Source organism: Acomys minous, assembly GCF_964271855.1.
Source record: "Acomys minous genome assembly, chromosome: 3".
In the NCBI taxonomy this organism is placed as follows: Eukaryota; Metazoa; Chordata; class Mammalia; order Rodentia; family Muridae; genus Acomys; species Acomys minous.
Genome location: NC_140485.1, coordinates 138398235 through 138415834, shown reverse-complemented (window position 1 = coordinate 138415834; position 17600 = coordinate 138398235). Strand labels below are relative to the sequence as shown.

General features: G+C 47.9%; 1 protein-coding gene across 1 annotated transcript in view; it reads right to left on the bottom strand.

Moving 5' to 3' along the window:
• Positions 1-17600, bottom strand: part of IGF2R (insulin like growth factor 2 receptor) — a 102648-nt gene that overhangs the window by 79878 nt on the left and 5170 nt on the right. The gene's annotated exons all lie outside the window — the stretch shown is intronic.

Here is a 17600-nt window from a genome sequence, read left to right as displayed (position 1 = left end):
CACACTGAGACATGGCCTGCTGCACGCTGACTCACTGCAGAGTTCTGCAGAACCCACTCTGACTAACTCCTGTCACCAACCTTAATGCCTCGAACAAAGTCATTGAAGCTCTGGTTCTGCCCCATGTAATTACGCTCGACCCTCTCCTCTCCCCGGGGAGAATGTTTTGCCTGCTCTCTAAACTGGAGTTCATTTCCTCAGCAAGAAATGAAAAAGAAGAAATTGGGTAAAAGTTTTTTGAAAGGCTAAACCAGGCTTGCTGGAATAAGCCCACCCAGAGGGAGAGAAGCAAGCCCGCCCCCTCTCGTTCCCAACTGATCCCATCTGACCCTATGAACACTGCCTCACAGGAGTGGTCCCAAACCCACCAGGGACCAAGCAACTCTGTCAACCTGAGGTCTGAGTCCTCCGCCTCCCACACCCCCTCCCCCACTTGCCCGGAAGGACTGGTGTGAGAGCATCTGGGCAGGTGACAGAGTGTCCTGGGAATGTGTGTCCACTAAGATACTACAAACCTGAAAAACTGGTTGCTTAAGTGCTGGGCCTTAGGGTGATGTCAGACTTTAAAGGAAGAACTACTTGGCTCGTTTTTTTTTTTTCTTTTTTGGGGGGGTGGGGTGGGCAGGGACCTTAATTTAACAGTATGGCGGGTTTTTTGGGGGGCACAGGGAGGAGGGAGTCTGAAATTGTAGGTGTCCTAAGTGCTGGAGTTAGAGGCCCTGCCACAGAGCTTCCTAAGCACTCAATGAGAAAGGCAACAAAATACAGAATGACAAAAGTTCCCAAGCCCCCTGAAGGGCCCATTCCAATAAAGGAAGGCAAATACATAAACAAGTGCACAGGACAGGCTCTGTTGCAAACTGGGCCAGTGAGGGCAAGCCAGTGAGGGCAAGCCAGCCACATCAGGCTGGGAAATCTAAACTGGAACAGATGAGCAGCAGTGACTTAGGGTTGGAGAAAAGGAAGGACGCAAAGTGTCCTGAGCTGGAGGACTGAGGGGTCAGCAGCAGGTGGGGAGGCCACAGAGGTGGAACAGACACACCCTGGGCAGTAAACAGTTTTGAATATACTTGAAGCAAGTATAATATATAATAAACATATAATAAACTTCCCATAAACCTTTATCTAGTGATCTGCAGAATATTGATACATTTCTATGTTATGGTGAGTCACAGTAAAACTGCTAACCTCTCATTTGGGACCTGTGACTAAGTTTATCAAAGCTGGCAGGCAGCTTTCATCATTACAGCTCCTCACATCCCAGTGACTAAAAGTGCCTACCAGTACCATGGAAAAGAAGTTAGCAAAGAAAGTCAAATATAAAAAATCCAGACAGAAGAGAGATTGAAAGGGTGAAGTCAGAAGAAAAGGTTGCTTTCTGAAGTCATGCTTTTTTCCTATTTGTGTCTCATACAAATGTATCAAGATGCAAGTGATGCCGTTAATAGGGAAGGCCGCTCCTATTTCCTGCCGAAGTCTTTGAACAGGCTTTCTGTGGAGTTGACTGAAGGGCTCACAGGCAGCCCTCCATAGGCAGATGCCCTCAGTGCCATAGCTCCTGGGGGAGGGGTTCGGGAACACTAGCTCGGCTTAGTCACATCACTTAGGAGCAAAGGGACGCTTGCACTGTTTCTAAACTGAAGCCTGTCCACCTGTAGGCTGTTAACACTTGAGAAGGTCTAATTCCAGTGAACAGTACAGTTGCTTTAAAGCAATCAAACATGCTTGGCACCTGAGCACCATCACAAAACAAACTCCTGGGAGACTAGTGAGTTCTGCAGTGCAGTGACAGTGAGCTAACATGTGGGTCCATGTGCTCTGGTATGATTTTTAAACTACTTTATAATAAGCCAAGAGTGGTAGAAATACATGGCACTGCTTTTAAAGAAATGCTGTATTTAATAAGGGGGTGGTTTGCATGTTTCAGTATGATGATGCAGTGATGCACTCCTGTTATTCTAGCATTGGGGAAGGGAAAGGAGGAGGATCCATAGTTCAAAGTCAACGCTGGCTACACAGTGAGGCCTAGCCTATCCTGGACTAGCTAAGAACCAGGCATAGTGGTCCATGTCTTTAGGAAGCTGATCTCTGTTGAGTTCAAAGCCAGACTGGTCTACATTGAGAGTTCCAGGGCAGCCAGGGATATACAGTGAGACCTTGTCTCAAGAAAGAAAACAAAAATAAACAGTAAAAGCTGTCACATTCAAAATCATAAACTAGATGACTAAGTTTTCTGGCAGGCCAAGAGCCAAGTAGCCAAAATAGCCTAGGCTGCAACCATTCTTAAAATAAAATCTGTACAAAGCTGAAAAACCAGCATGATCATATTAAAGAACCCAAGAGTGAGGACACTGGAGACTAAAGTGTACAGTTAGATCTTTGAGGGACAAGAAACTAGCATGAAATTTTCTCTTTTACCAAATAAATAAAAAAATCTCTATTTCAAGCAAATATGAACAGCCAAAATTAAATTTTCATCATAATAACAGTTCACTGCTAAGCAAGTAAGGCACCTAAGCTGAGAGGCCCCCAAAAGTCCACCCTTACCCAAGTTTACACAAGTGAAGGCAGGCAGGGAGGACAACTCATTAGCTCAAAAGGAAACTCCTTTTACTTTAGCAGAAGCAGGGCTGAGGAAGCAGCCAGTCCACTTACACCCAAGTGGTAGGCAGACTTCCTCCTGCAGCAGCACACCGCACAGGAGTGCAGTCCAACGGCATGCTGACAGTCCTCAATACTGTTTACTCAGTCTCCATCTTGTTTGAAGGACTGCAGCAGACAGTGAGCAGGTGGGGCAGGAAGAAGCTGCAAGGCCCAGGGACTCAGCTGATCAGCTTGAAACACAGAGCCTGGAATCCCTGCCCACTGTCCCAACCGTTGCAAAACTCAGTCACTCTCCTCAAACGAGGGCACCCAACTGTAGCTCCCTAGGGAAGCCTTGGTCTGAAAATCAGCAACAGCCTAGAAGTGGCAGAGGGGACATACCTATAACCTTAGTCCTCAGGAGGCAGAGGCAAGGGCGTCACTGAGGCCAATCCAGCTAAAGAGCAAGACATTGCTTCAAAAAGAAAAAGAAAACAAAGTTAAAAAAGCAAGGCAAATCTCCAGTTTTCAACTAGTTCCTAGGCACACTTGTCCCCGAAAAGCTCCAATTCTAAATACCTCACACCGTAGTGTCACTGCTAAGCCACGGGGTCTAAGTGGGTCCTTAGCACAGGTACACACTGTCTGTGGCCTGACACATGTTGCTCCTTAGCACAGGTACACACTGTCTGTGGCCTGACACATGTTGCTCCTCAGCACAGGTACACACTGTCTGTGGCCTGACACATGTTGCTCCTCAGCACAGGTACACACTGTCTGTGGCCTGACACATGTTGCTCAAGAAATATAGCTCCTGTCTCCAGAACCCTAGCCAGGGACACAGGTAGCCCTTTCCCAACATCGTATCCATTTATTTCTCATATAGAGAAAAAAGAATCTTGGCTGAGGACATCTCACAGCTGGTATAGTGCTTACGTAGCATACATGAAGCTATGGTGGTTTGAATGAACCCCCCACCCACAGGCACATGTATTTGGACATGTGATTTCCTGGTTAGTGGTGCTCTTGGGCAGGTTATGAAACGTTAGGAGGTAGAGCCTTGCTGAAGGAAGCTGGTCACTGGGGTTCACAGCCCTACTTCCAGTTTGTTCTCAGAGCTCCCTGCCTATGGACGGAATGGTTGAGAAGGGCAATGTCTCTGAGCTTCTTACTCCATCCATCTACTGCCACACCTTTTCTACCATTACAAAGTCTCCCTCTAGAACCCTAAGCCCAGCTAACCCTTCCTTCCCTAAGTTGCCTTGGTCATAGTATTTTATCACAGCAGCAAACAGTAACTAATCCAGAGGACCATCCCCAGTCCTATCCCAAGTGCCACATAGAAACTAGGCACAGTGGTACCTTCCAGTAATCCCAGCGTGTGGGAGGTAGAGCTGGTCAGGAACTCAAGGTCACCAATAGCTACACAGCAAATTGGAGGTCACACTGGGCTCTATGAGAAAGTGTCTCAAAAACTATTGCAAAACAGGTCGATTCTGGGACACAAAACTGCTTTCTTCAATTCATTTCTTCAGCCTATGTCACTAGGACCACCAAAGAGGTCACCTGCACTTCAGTTTCAGGGAACTCCTACGTAACAAAAGATTAGGAAGGCAAGCAGGCTAAGGCCATAGCTAAAGCTATAACATACATGAGACCCTCACTGGGCTATGTGTGTCTCAGTACAAGGCTCTTCTCAGCACTGACCCCTGAGTGGCACCCCAGCAACTGGCTCCATCTTCAACTCTCTTCAATTCCTCTTAGGAAGCAAAGCTAGAAGCCTCAGAAAAAAATAGTGCCTCACCCCGTGTCACACAGCTATGGAGTGGCTAAATCAGGAACGAATCCAGGTTAGCTGATAAGGGAGGGTAAGAGCAGCACTGCTAGGGTCAACTTTATCATTTGATCTAAATTTTTAACATTTTAAATTTTAAATTTCTCAATGGCAACACTGAAAAGCTCTCTAAAACTTTAGAGTTAAGCCTTGTTACACACACACACACACACACACACACACACACACACACACACAGCCACTAAGATGGCAGATGTGATGCAGATACTTCAAAGTTCTTGTTTTACCTCACAGCCAGCTGTGCACGCTACTGTGTTATTCTATAACACATTAGAATCACCCCTCCATAGGCACATCTGAGTTACAAAACTCCCTTTCCTGTATACGATGTCAAAACTCAGGAGGATTGGGTGGATGAGCCCACCTGTCCACCTGGTGGCCTCAATCAAAACCCTGGGAGCAACAGTAGGCCCATACCACATGGTACTCAAGTGCAGGCTACTTGTATCCTGGCCTAGATGCCAAGCTACAAAGGCACACACAGCTTTCACACTCCTCCCAACCAGCAGGGCTCCTTCCCTCAGGCCTGGTGGCTACTGGGTCTGAGCTGGGAGAGTTCTGAGCAGAGATGGCATCCTCTTTATCGCTCTCAGACCCACGCAGGCTCCTTCCTTTAAGAGGACTGTATGTCTCAGCACAGTCACAAACCAACACACCCAGCAAGAAATGGGGAAGGCTAAACATTTGATGAGCTCTCCCTGATTTTAGAGTTAGTGTGGTGCTGTAACACCCACAACAAGAGTGGTCAGCAGACCTGTAGAAGCACAGGTCCACCCCTCACCAGAAAAGAACAGCACAGTTCTCAAAGTCTGAGGACGACAGCCCTCTCCAGAATTCCCTGGGACCCACAAGGTGGAAAGAAGCCATTTCCACATTAGTGTCTGACCTCCACACATGTGCCATGCTGAACACATATCACATATACAATAAATAATAAGTTGTTCTAAGTATTTTTAAATTATACACAAAACCACTATATACTTTTTTTTTTAATTTCCCAGAACCCACCTACAAGCCAGACTCAGCAGTGCAAGTGTCTGTTAGCACAGCACCACCATAGGAGATAGAGACCTGGTGTACGAACAGACACAAGAACGCTTGTCAAAACTACAGGGAAGGCAAGGACTGACACGGAGGTTCCCTCCTGACCGTTCCATTTGCATTTATGAATCTGTAATTTGTCTTCCTTTAAAAAAAAAAAAGTTGGTGATCCACAGAAAGCGCAGTGGTTATCCAGGGTGCTTTTGTGAGCCCCCAGCTCTGACTCTTGGAGACAGAGGGATATTGAGCCTTTCAAACCTGAATTTCCAGATGTGAGTATGCCTTGCGGGCATGCAGGCTGTCACCTGATCACCATTCCTTATAGCCAGTGTCTCAGCTCATACATTCAGCACACTGGCCCCAAAATCCTGATCTACCGAGAGATCAGGAAGAGACAAGACGGGTCCCTAAAGGACCTACAGCGAGGCAGGTAGGGACCAGTTCACCTTGTGGGCTGTGTACTAGGAAGACAAAATTTGGCCTGGCAGGGTGACTCAACCATGACCAGACGATGACACTGAGAGGCACATGAGTTTGACACAGCAAGACCCAGGATTATATAGGAAGTACTTCACTTCCTGTTCTAGCCAAGCCACAAGACTGTGAATAAAGATATGAAGCCTGCTCAAAATGAGACGGTCACATGGAGTGTCGGGCATTAGTCTGCGCAGAGAGCTACCCAGCTTCTGCAAACAGGAATCAATTGGGTAAGGGGGATCCAGCCCAAACCCCTAAATTAACTGTGACACCTAAGTCCAATTTCAGAGGCTGAGAGAGAGGGGCTGACAAGCATCCAGGGCCCAATTAATGTCTTTGAACCATGTCATGAGGCAGGGTGGGAAAAAAGGAGGCCAGACACCTCTGAAAAGGCACCATGGTCACAGTGGAAGGACACACAGATCTAGCCTGAATCCTGCTCTTACACCCCTGCCTATGGGCAGTGCAAGTCATATACTCTCTGAACCCCAATTTCCTTGTCCACAAACCAAGCAAACCCAAGGGGTCATGAATGGGGGAGACCTCATTGAGGAGCACAGCAGGGAGCACTGTGGTCTTACACAAGGGCTCAGATGGCCCAAGAACTGAGTTCACAAAGCCAAGGAGGAACGCGCCACAGGACACTGGCAAGCGGCTGGAGAGGGAAGGGAAGAGCAGGCCTTTGTCCTGGGCCACACCCACATAATGCTGATGATAAATCTGGGCCTCCAGCTACAACTTCAGGGGCACTGAGACCAAACACATATATGCACAGTGTTAGTGAGCCTCTGCATAGCTATGATAAACATGTAAGACACGGCACACATATGCACTAACAGTCAGTCAGCTTCTGCATGGCTGAGATAAACATGAGAGACAGTTTAAGAAGAAAGGTCTACTCTGGTTCTTGGTTTCTGAGGCTTCACCGTATGATCCACTGGCCCCACTGCTGACTATCACAGCAACAGGTATGTGACGATATAGGCTACACTCACCTCATTGTAGCTGCAAAACACAGGCAACAGGGGAAAGAAAGTAAGACACACAGGTAAGCATGGGGCAGGATACCCTCAAAGATGTGCCCTGATGACACACCTCCTCCAACAAGGCGCCACCTCTGAAGGTTGCTACCTTCTCCCAGTCACGCTATGGAATTATGAATACTTCTGTCAATTAATCCCTTGATAGGGTCAGTCAAGGCTCTGAGGACCCAGCCACCTCTCAGTGGCTTCATCTACCACTGGAGACATAAGCCTTGGGGGAGGTGGGGAGGGAACACACTTCATACCCGAACCATCTCTCTCTCTCTCTCTCTCTCTCTCTCTCTCTCTCTCTCTCTCTCTCTCTCACACACACACACACACACACACACACACACACACACACACACACAGAGCAGCTTGAAGGGGGGAGGGGTGACAACACGACATGATCAAGGATGACAAGACATCAGACCACAGAGACAGACAGCTTCTTCCTGGGTCCTCAGGACAGAGCAACTGAGCCTCCCCAACCTTGAACTTTAAATCAGGCTTCTATCCACAGCAGCTGCCACCACAAAGAGGCCCAGGTAACCCTGAACTTCCTAGTGGCACGGGAACTAGGGCTCTCATCCTCACAATTTTTACTACAGCAGCCAATACCTGCCCCTCCAAGACACACAGACACCCAGAACCTCTCAGAACGCGGGGTGCTCAGCTCAAGCCCAGCACTTGGGCTGCAGAGCAGTATATGAGCCCTCGGCCCTACTCCATGTGGATTTCCCGTGTTCATGTAAACTGGTGCGTTCACTGGTAACTGGGACTATTTGTCATCCTGAACAGTAATGGTCTGGATGCTCTCTTGCTTTACTGCTACCTGCAAGGAAGACTGAAGGCCACAACACGGCTGCATTAAAGCTCAGTGGCACATTTCCCTCAGTGCATGACAGCCTAGGTGCATCCTTGATACCAAAAGTAAGAAGAAGGAAAAAAAAAAAAAGATCTGTAATGGGAAATGGTCCACAGAATCCTAGTTCAAAAAGAAGAGGTGTTGGATGCTGCTCGGCTGTAGAGCACATGACTGCCGTGCCCAAAGCCCTACGTCCAGTAACACCCAGCCCAGTATAAACTAGGAACAGTGGCATGTAACTGTAGTTCTCTAGCACCGGGCAAATGTCAAAGGTCATCCTTGGCTACATAGCAAGTTCACTGCTAGCCTGGGCCACAGGAGACTGTCTCACAGTGAAAGAGAGGAAGAGGAAGGACCTCACTGTGTGAATGCAGGAAGGCAACCTTTGAGGTTAAAAGCAGCAAAACACCAACTCAAAACTTCTCTTTGCTGTCAGGGCCCCAATTCCTTGGGGACCAGATGTCCTTTCTTTAGGGACCTGACCACAGGGAGGGCTGGCATTTTAACTACTTGGCAGTCAACTTAGCTTGTGAATTTGTGATGCTAACGAGCAACCAGAGGTTGCACATGTTATTTCGTCACAAAAACCAAGTAGGTGGACCAAGACTCACAACTACAATCCCAACAGCTGGTAGACTGAGGCAGAAAGACTACTATGAGTTCAAAGCCAACCTGAACCAGTATGACATGTCCAAAAACTCCTGTACTGCAGATGCTGGACTTCTATCAGGGGCTCAACAAGAAACTGGGCTAGGCAAAGGAGAATGCACAAGGCCCATTCCTGTAGAGCCAGAGAACGGCTGGGCCTTACCTGTGGGGCTCGGCCGTGAGCAACGACACAGCTTAATCACTTACCCTCATTACCTAGGGGAGCATGCCAACCTCCCCAAACTTGTCCTGGACGTAACTTGGCCTGCAGTCCCAGATCAGAAAGGAAGAGGCTTGTCAAGCCCTTGAGCACAAGCCACTTCCCACTGCATCCTGGCAGGGAACTGGGAAAGAAGTAGCTGCTGCACAACCACAACCTCTGGGGATTTGTTTTGTTTCTGAGTCTCACTCCTGAGTCCCAGCTGGTTCCCCTGCCTCAGCCTTCCAAGCGCTAGGATTATAGGTATGAGCCATGTGCCAACTTTGTAAGCGCCACATCTTCTTGATCCTCCAATGGTTCCAAAGTCATGACAGTCACTTCTGGGACCCATCCCCAGCTAATTCTCAACATCTCTCCTGCCAGCTCCCACCACACTGACCCCTTTGGTCTCAAGACAGGCACATCAGGTCCTGCAAGGCCTGTTACATGCAGATGACCCCTCGCTTCCTTCCAGGTTCTCTACATTATCACCTTACCAAAGAGCCTAGGCCTAAAGGACCCTTGTGGCTGAGCCCTTTCGGACCCCACCGTTGTCCCCTTACAAGCTCCTCAATCCTCTACTACATTACTAAGGGATGCCTGGCTCTCACTGTTTCCAAGCCCCATGACACCACTGGCTCTCCCTGCCTCCAGGCCCATGACACCACTGGCTCTCCCTGCCTCCAGGCCCATGACACCACTGGCTCTCCCTGCCTCTAGGCCCATGACACCACTGGCTCTCCCTGCCTCTAGGCCCATGACACCACTGGCTCTCCCTGCCTCCAAGCCCCATGACACCACTGGCTCTCCCTGCCTCCAAGCCCCATGACACCACTGGCTCTCCCTGCCTCCAAGCCCCATGACACCACTGGCTCACACTGCCTCTAAGCCCCATGACACCACTGGCTCACACTGCCTCCAGGCCCATGACACCACTGGCTCTCCCTGCCTCTAGGCCCATGACACCACTGGCTCACACTGCCTCCAGGCCCCATGACACCACTGGCTCTTCCTGCCTCCAGGCCCCATGACACCACTGGCTCACACTGCCTCCTCTAAGAGACAACAGAAACAGATGTTGGCTTTTGGCTCCAGAATAGAAAGTAGCACATCTGCAGCTGTCAGCTGAGAGGAGACGTTAGAGGAACAATGATGACTCAGTGGGTACTGCCCTTGTCACTTCTAAGAAACCCTCTTTTGTGTCATTGTTGGTCTAGTGGCTTATTGTTCTATTTGTAGACTGAGCTGAGGAGTACAGAGTTTTTCCACACAAAGCATCTGCTTTAAACCGTGAAGCTGATAGCAGGCCTGTTGGCACAGACTTGTAAAACCAGTTGCAATGGAGGCTGAGACAGGAAAATTACAAGCTCAACAGTTGTCTCAAGCAATTCAGTCCCTGTCTCAAAGTTTTGGGGGTTTGTTTTCTTTTAACGGGAAAGGGTGCTTGCCACCTTATATGCCAAGGCCCTAACTTCAATCTCCAGTATTGTCCAATAAAGAAGTAAAGACTGATTTTAGAGTCAGGTGGAATTAGAACAATATTACATCCAGTCAGTGGCCACACGAAGCTCTGTGACAGCAAAAGGCTCAGCCTAAAAGGTCACCTCCTAAACTCACCTCCCAGGCCACCTGGAGGCAAAGTAAGCTGGAAGCCAACTCTTCCTTCCCAAGTTACATCTCCTTTAAAATGTGCAGCTGATAGCAGGCCTGTGGGCACAGACTGGAAGGCCAGCTGCCTGGCTCTCCGTTGTGTCTCCTACACTCAAACACAGCTAGGGTCAGTAGTCCCAAACACCTGCAGGAACCAGTCAGGCCCAAAGAACTTACCCTCCAGTGCTGACTGAGCAAGGAAAAAAACATTGCTGCCAAAGGTCAGTGGCTGATCAGAATGGCAAGTTTTACAGGCATGGTGAGGTCAGCGCAGTGCGATTTTCCTCCACTGTGAGGACTGACAGACCCACCCCTCCACAAGCTATCAGAGACCAAAATAGGACATGGCGCAGTCTTTGGCACCTCAAAACCTTGCCTGCAACAGCTGGCTTGCAGTTGTAGAGCAAGGTAATCAAATGTTTTTCCCACTAACTCCTGGGGCTACCTATAGCAGACATTCCCAACCTCCAGGGAGCCAAAAGTCCAGCCAGATGGCAGGAGCCACTAGTGGGTACCTAAATTAACTAGGCCTTCCTGCCTCCCACTACAGATCAGCAAGACAGGGCTAGGTGGCTCATGCTGTAGTCCCAAGACTTGGGAGGCAGAGGCAGGCTACCCTTGTCTACACAGACAGACAGACACACACACCCGCCTCCTTCTGCTTCCAGGAAATGAGATGAAGCAAAAAAGCACACAGGGCCAGCTGAACAAGGGCCTGCCACGGCCCATACCTACTGTTCCAGTTTCGTGCTGGGACAAAGTGAGTGTGCAGTGGGACTGTGGACCCCCAAACCCACAGCTTCAAACGTTTCCAGAAGGCAGGGCCATTTCTGAAAAGGGAGATCCATATGCGTGGTGAGCACGCACTCACTGAGGCAGAGACTTTGGGCACTACCAGTGACATGGAGACAGTGGCTTCTAGCAAAGCATTGTAGCACCTGCCTGGAGTCCCAGCACTCAGGATGCTAAGGCAGGAGGATCATATGTCTGGGGCTATAGAGAGAACCAGTCTCAAAAAATAAGTAAGGCAACTGTGTAGAGAAGGAAAAGAGCCCCAGAGATGATCTGACACCAGCTTCCTCATAAAGTTGTCTGAGGCAGGACTCACAAGGACTGCCAACAGGCAGCACACAGCAATCTGCCAACTATCAACAAGGGCCAGCAGCTGCCTTCTGGCAGGAATAGCACTCCTGGGTTGGTGACCCACAGGAGAGTAAGAAAAGACCTCAGGGGTCCAGGACCAGCCCCTAGTATGCTCTACCCATCCCCCATCTCCCCCAAAACCATTTATAGCCAAGTTCCAACAAATGCTTCCAGCCCTGCCCTGAGCAGCTGCAAGGGCAACAGATATCCAACATAAGATGTAAAGTGAAGAGCACCATCAGGAGCCATCAAGGCCTACATGAACACAAGACAGCCATCCCCCCCCCCAAAAAAGGGGGGAGGGGGTGGCAAGGAAAAAGAAGATCCAGGAAGATCCAGTTAGGCAAATGGTGTGTGGTACTATTCCATTGTAATCCCAACATTCAGGGGCTAATAGGGCAATCATGTGTTCAAGGCCAGCATGACTGAAACTATGCAGAGAAACCAGCCTCAAAATACAAAAACAGAGCCAGGTGTGGTGGCGCACACCTTTAATCCCACCACTCTGGAGGCAGAGGCAGAGGATCACTGTGAGTTCAAGGCCAGCCTAATCTACAAAAGGGAGTCCAGTATAGCCAGGACTGTTGTTGCACAGAGAAACCCTATCTCGAAAAACTTAGAGAGAGAGAGAGAGAGAGAGAGAGAGAGAGAGAGAGAGAGAGAGAGAGAGAAAGAAAGGGTATAAAGCCGTGGGTCCATATCAGCAAGGGAAGTTGCAGAGCCCACAGGACAGGCAGACACACCCCATGCAAAACTAGAGCAATGAACTAAACGTAAACAAGACAAAGATCAAGTGGGACAGGAATAACTCAGGGCAGAGGAAGCTGGGCAGCACAATTCATAACTCTGACCCAGATAAAGACCATTTCTCCAAACACACATGGCTCTTCCAACTCTCCTACATGGAGACAAGGGAAATTCCATTCACTGGCCACAGAGGAAAAGATAAATAAACCCCTAGAAATCATTTATTGACTTATTAGCACATTTTACCATACAGAAACAACTAGCCGGGCATGGTGGCACATGTCTTTAATCCCAGCACTCACGGATCGCTATGAGTTCAAGGCCAACATGGTCTACAAAATTGAGGCCAGGACAGCCAAGGCTAACACAGAGAGACCCTGCCTCAAAAAACAAAAACAAAAAAAACTGAGGCAAGCTATATTGGTTCCCAGTTGTGAAGGCCTAAGGTCAGAGGACACAGGTGATAGCAGTTTCCAGTACATGAGGCATCACTCATGAAGGTATGGGAATACATCTGCGCCTGTGTTGTGTGTCTGCCGTCCGTCTGTCTGTCTGTGGTCTCCCTCATCCTAGAGACTCAGGGCCCCACTCTAAAGACCTCATCTAATCCTAACCCCTCCCAGAGGCCACACCTCTCAACACCAATCTGGGATTAAATGTCCACCTCTTGTTCTCTCACAACGAGGATTAGGGGACCTCAATCTACATCTAAACCTGTAAGAGTGCTGTGAGACTCAGGGAAAGACACACGGCTTCCAGCGTTTTTTAAATGTTATCATCTTATATGTATGTGTGCACGCCCAGGTGTACATGTATGTGCAGGTGCCACACTGGAACCCCTGGACCTGGAGTTACAGATGGTTTCAAGTTTGCCTGCTGTGAATACTGGGCGCCAAACCTACATCCTTTATGAGAGTAGCTGGCACTCTTGAATAGCTCTCTCCAGAACCTAAAGACATTCCTTACTATAATGTAAATTAATCTTAAAGACTTAAGTTTTCAATTAAACTAAACAGACTGGTTAGAAGTTAGTACGTAGGTATTAATAAAATAGGGTATGGTGCTTAGGGTGTTGAGACACCTTAAGTTCTTCTGAATTGACTAAAATGTAAACAAGCCATTGAGAAATACAATGAAGGAAGATGTCAATGTCAGTTAATGTCAAGAAATTTTTAGGGAGCTGGGTGTGGTGGTATATGCTTGAAATCCCAGCACTTGGGGAGACGTAGGCAGGTGGATCTCTATGAGTTCAAGGCCAGCCTGGTCTACAAAGTATGTCCAAGACAGCCAAGGTATCCCTTTCTCTAAAAACCAAAGAAGAGGAGGAGGAAGAGGCTGTCTTAGTTAAGGCTTTACTGCTATGAAGAGACACCGTGGCCATAGCAACTCTTACAAAGGAAAACATTTAACTGGAGCTGGCTTACAGTTTAGTCCATTATCGTCATGGTGGGAAACATGGTAGCACACAGGCAGACGTGGTGCTGGAAAAGAAGCTGAGAGTTCTGCCTCTGGATCCATATGCAGCAGAAAGAGAATGAAATGAAACACTGGACCTGGTTTGAGCTTCTGAGATCTCAAAGCTCCAGGACATTCACACTTCCTCCTCCAAGACCACACCTCCAACAAGACCACACCTCCAACAAGACCACACCTCCAACAAGACCACACCTCCAACAAGACCACACCTCCTCCAAGACCATACCTCCAGCCTGGCGGCGCATGCCTTAAATTCCAGCACTCCGGTGACTGAGGCAAGCAGGTCATTGTGAGTTCGAGCTCAGCCTGCTCTACAAAGCAAGTCCAGGACAGTCAAGGCTAACACAAGAGAAACCCTGTCTCAGAAACCCCCCACCAAAAAAAAAAAAAAAAAGGCTCCCATGAGCCTATTGAGCCATTTTCATTCAAACCACCACAGCTGCTCTTCCAAAGGGCCCTGGTTCTACTACCAGCACATACGGTGGCTCACAACTGTTTGTAACTCCAGTTCCAGGGGATCCAACACCCTCTTCTGGAGCATTCAAAGACATGAAACACAGATGGTGCAGACACGTATGTAGGCAAGACACCCATGCACATGAAAGGATTTTAAACATCTCAACACTCAGGAGGCAGAGGCAGGAAGATCTTTGTGAGTTCGAGACCAGCCAGGTCTACAGAGTAAGTCTGTACAGAGACAGAAAGAAACCCTGTCTTTAAAAAAAAAAAAAGCCATCTCAAAAGAAACCAGGTGTGATGGCAAAACGCACTATCGCCAGCACCTGAAGGCTAAAGATGGATCGCAGGTCGGCCTGCCTGAGCTAGACAGCAAGACCCAATTAACTTAACCTTTAAAGAAATGTTTAAGATGGGAAGATGCCTTTGCCAGCCAAAGCTCTTACCTTATAGGCATAAAAACATAAGTTGGGGACTACAGAGATGGCTCAGTGGTTAAGAGCATTAACCTGAGTTCAATTCCCAGCAACCACATGGTAGCCGATAACCATCTATAGTGTGATCTGATGCCCTCTTCTGGCCTGCAGGTGCATATGCAGGCAGAGAACTGTATACATAGTAATAAATAAATCTTTTAAAAAATAATAACAATAATAAAGAACATGAGTTAGAGCTCCAGGGCTCATGTTAAAAAGCCAGTAGCACAAACTTACAATCCCAAAGGTGAAGAGGCTGGGCGTGGAGAAAGCAGGAGATCCCTGGAAGCTCAGAGGCCAGCTAGTCTGAGTGGAGCTCAAGCCAGTGAGAAACCTTGTCTCAAAGAAAAGATGGAAAGCACAAAGTTGTCCTCTGACTACACAAACCAGAGAGAGGCACAATACATACACACCTGCACACACAGACACACATACACACTCCATAGAGATGCGCATATATACGTATATACACACATGCATGCACACTTCACATACAGGCACACTTACATATACACTAGTTAAACACAGAGTATCAAAACTAGTTCAAGACAAGACAGGAAATCTGAATAGGTAAGAAGGTAAACCTGAAGCCTGAAATGTTGGGTAAAGTGACAAACTCTTGTGACTCCAGAGACTGAGACGGGAGCATCCAGAGTTCAAGGCTTGCTGCTCTGCACAGGAGACCCTGCCTCAACATACATACATACATACATACATACATACATACATACATACATACATACATACATACATACCTGGCACCTTATTCAAGCTCCTCCCCTTATTTTACCCCTCCTTCCCCAAATACCAGGTTACTAGAACGTTACTGCAAAGTATGGACCAGAAAATGTCTAGTTCATACAAAAACTGATCAATGCATTAAAAGGAAAGGTTGGCTGAGTCCACAAAAGTGTCACAGTCATAATAACAGAATGAATTGAGAACACAGTAAAGACAAAGTACAGCATGGTATCACTTAAACACTCAGCTGTCAGAGCTGGAGAGATGGCTCAGGCTCACTTCCCAGCACCCATGTCACAACTCACAATTGTCTTTAACTCCACTTCCAGGACTTACACCTGAACACAGACACAGATGCAGGAAAAACATCAATGCACATAATATAAAATTGTAACAAAAAATCTTTTTTAATTTGAAAAACCCTCGGCTGCCAACATGCTATGTCCAGGACAGTAGTACAATGGCATGTTCAGAGGAAATGAACCATCACTGTCTCCTCACAATACCCACAAATGTAACCAAGATCCTAGACCTAAACAATGGATCCCGTCAGTGCCCTTGGAGTGCCCAGTGGTTCTTAAAGGGGAGAGGCTGTGCATGGTTGGAAGTTCATCTGAAATGTCTAGGGGCATTTTCCGTTGTGCCACCAAGGTAAGGGCATGTGGTGACGAGCCTCAGTACCTACTGGGTACCCTGCCTAACACCCTACAACGCACAGGAAGGCCTTCACATCTGTGAGATCCTGCCACAAGCTAAGATGTCTTCGGTTCTGTGGTCTGAAGGAGAGTGGCCCCCACAGGCTCCCATTTGACTACTTGGTCCCCAGTTGGCAGTGACATTTAGGAGACGTAGGGGTGTTTTGCTTCCTGCTGGAGGTAAAGCTGCCACTCACTGTCACACTGACCCCCAGACAAGACAGACTCTTGCCTATAAACGTCTTAGCTGTGTTTCAGCACAGCAACAGGGAGGGAGACACAGGGCACATGTCTGAGGAAGGGCTTCATCCTCAACACCTTAGAAAGTCCTAAATTTCCGTAAGTACATGATAAAAGCAAACTGCCAAGGGGTCAAAAGACAGATTATTATTTACAAAAGGAAAAACCTACAAGGTCCATCTAATGAACAAGTCCATGAAGATACCAGAGCACTAAGTACATCAAAAAGCATGAGGACAGTCCACCTGTTCACTTCATGAGCCTGTGAGGGCACACACCTGTGGTCCAGCACTCTGAAGGCTGAAGCAGCAAGACTACTGTGAGTTCTGGGCCCCTGGGCTACATTAAGAGGCCTCAGCCAGCCAAGGGAAGAAAAGAAGGAGTGAAGAGCAAAGAGAAGAGAATTGAAGGCACAGTGAAATGCCTTTAAAAACCCACAGGCAAGCCAGGTGGTGACAGCCCATGCCTTTAATCCCAGCACTCAGGAGGCAGAGACAGGTGGATCTCTATGAGTTTGAGGCCAGCCTGGTCTACAAAGCGAGTCCAGGACAGCCAAGGCTACACAGAGAAACCCTGTCTCAAAAAACAAACAAACAAACAAACAAAATATCCACTGGCAGAGCCAGATCAAGACTGGTAAGAGCAAATGCTGACAAGGACATGAAACAACTAGACTCTTGAAGCTGTTGACAGGTTTTCGGAATGGTATAGCCAACTTGGGCCACAGACTGGTAGTTCCCATACAGTGAGGCAACTCTTCACTTGCCATCCAAGACAAGCGGGTGGAGCATCATCAAAGCCCAAGGAAACGTCAGTAACAAAGGACAGGACCGGCTAAGTGATGGACCACTCTGGGCCCCTAGACCCAGCTCTGGCCATTGCCAGGATCGCTCTGCACAGCACAGCATGGTCTGTGTGCCAAGCCCAGAAAGAGAAGAGGATGTAGATGGGACTCCAAAGCAGAACATTTGCCTAACACACCCAGCAACACTAAAACATTTTTTTTTAAAGACATCTAGATTATTTTTTACAACTCCATTTTCTATAACTCTTTCAATAATGAAACACTGATAAAAAAAAACAGGAAGCTTAATGAGCTATTCATTTCCTGGGAATCTGTTAAGATTCTGAGTTGTTTGTTTGTTTGGGGTTTGGTTTTTGTTTTTGCTTTTGCTTTTGGTTGGGTTTGGGTTTGGTTTTGAGACAGGATTTCACTGTGTATCCCCTGGCTGTCCTAAAACTCATTCTGTGGACCAGGCTAGCCTCAAACTCACAGAGGCCTC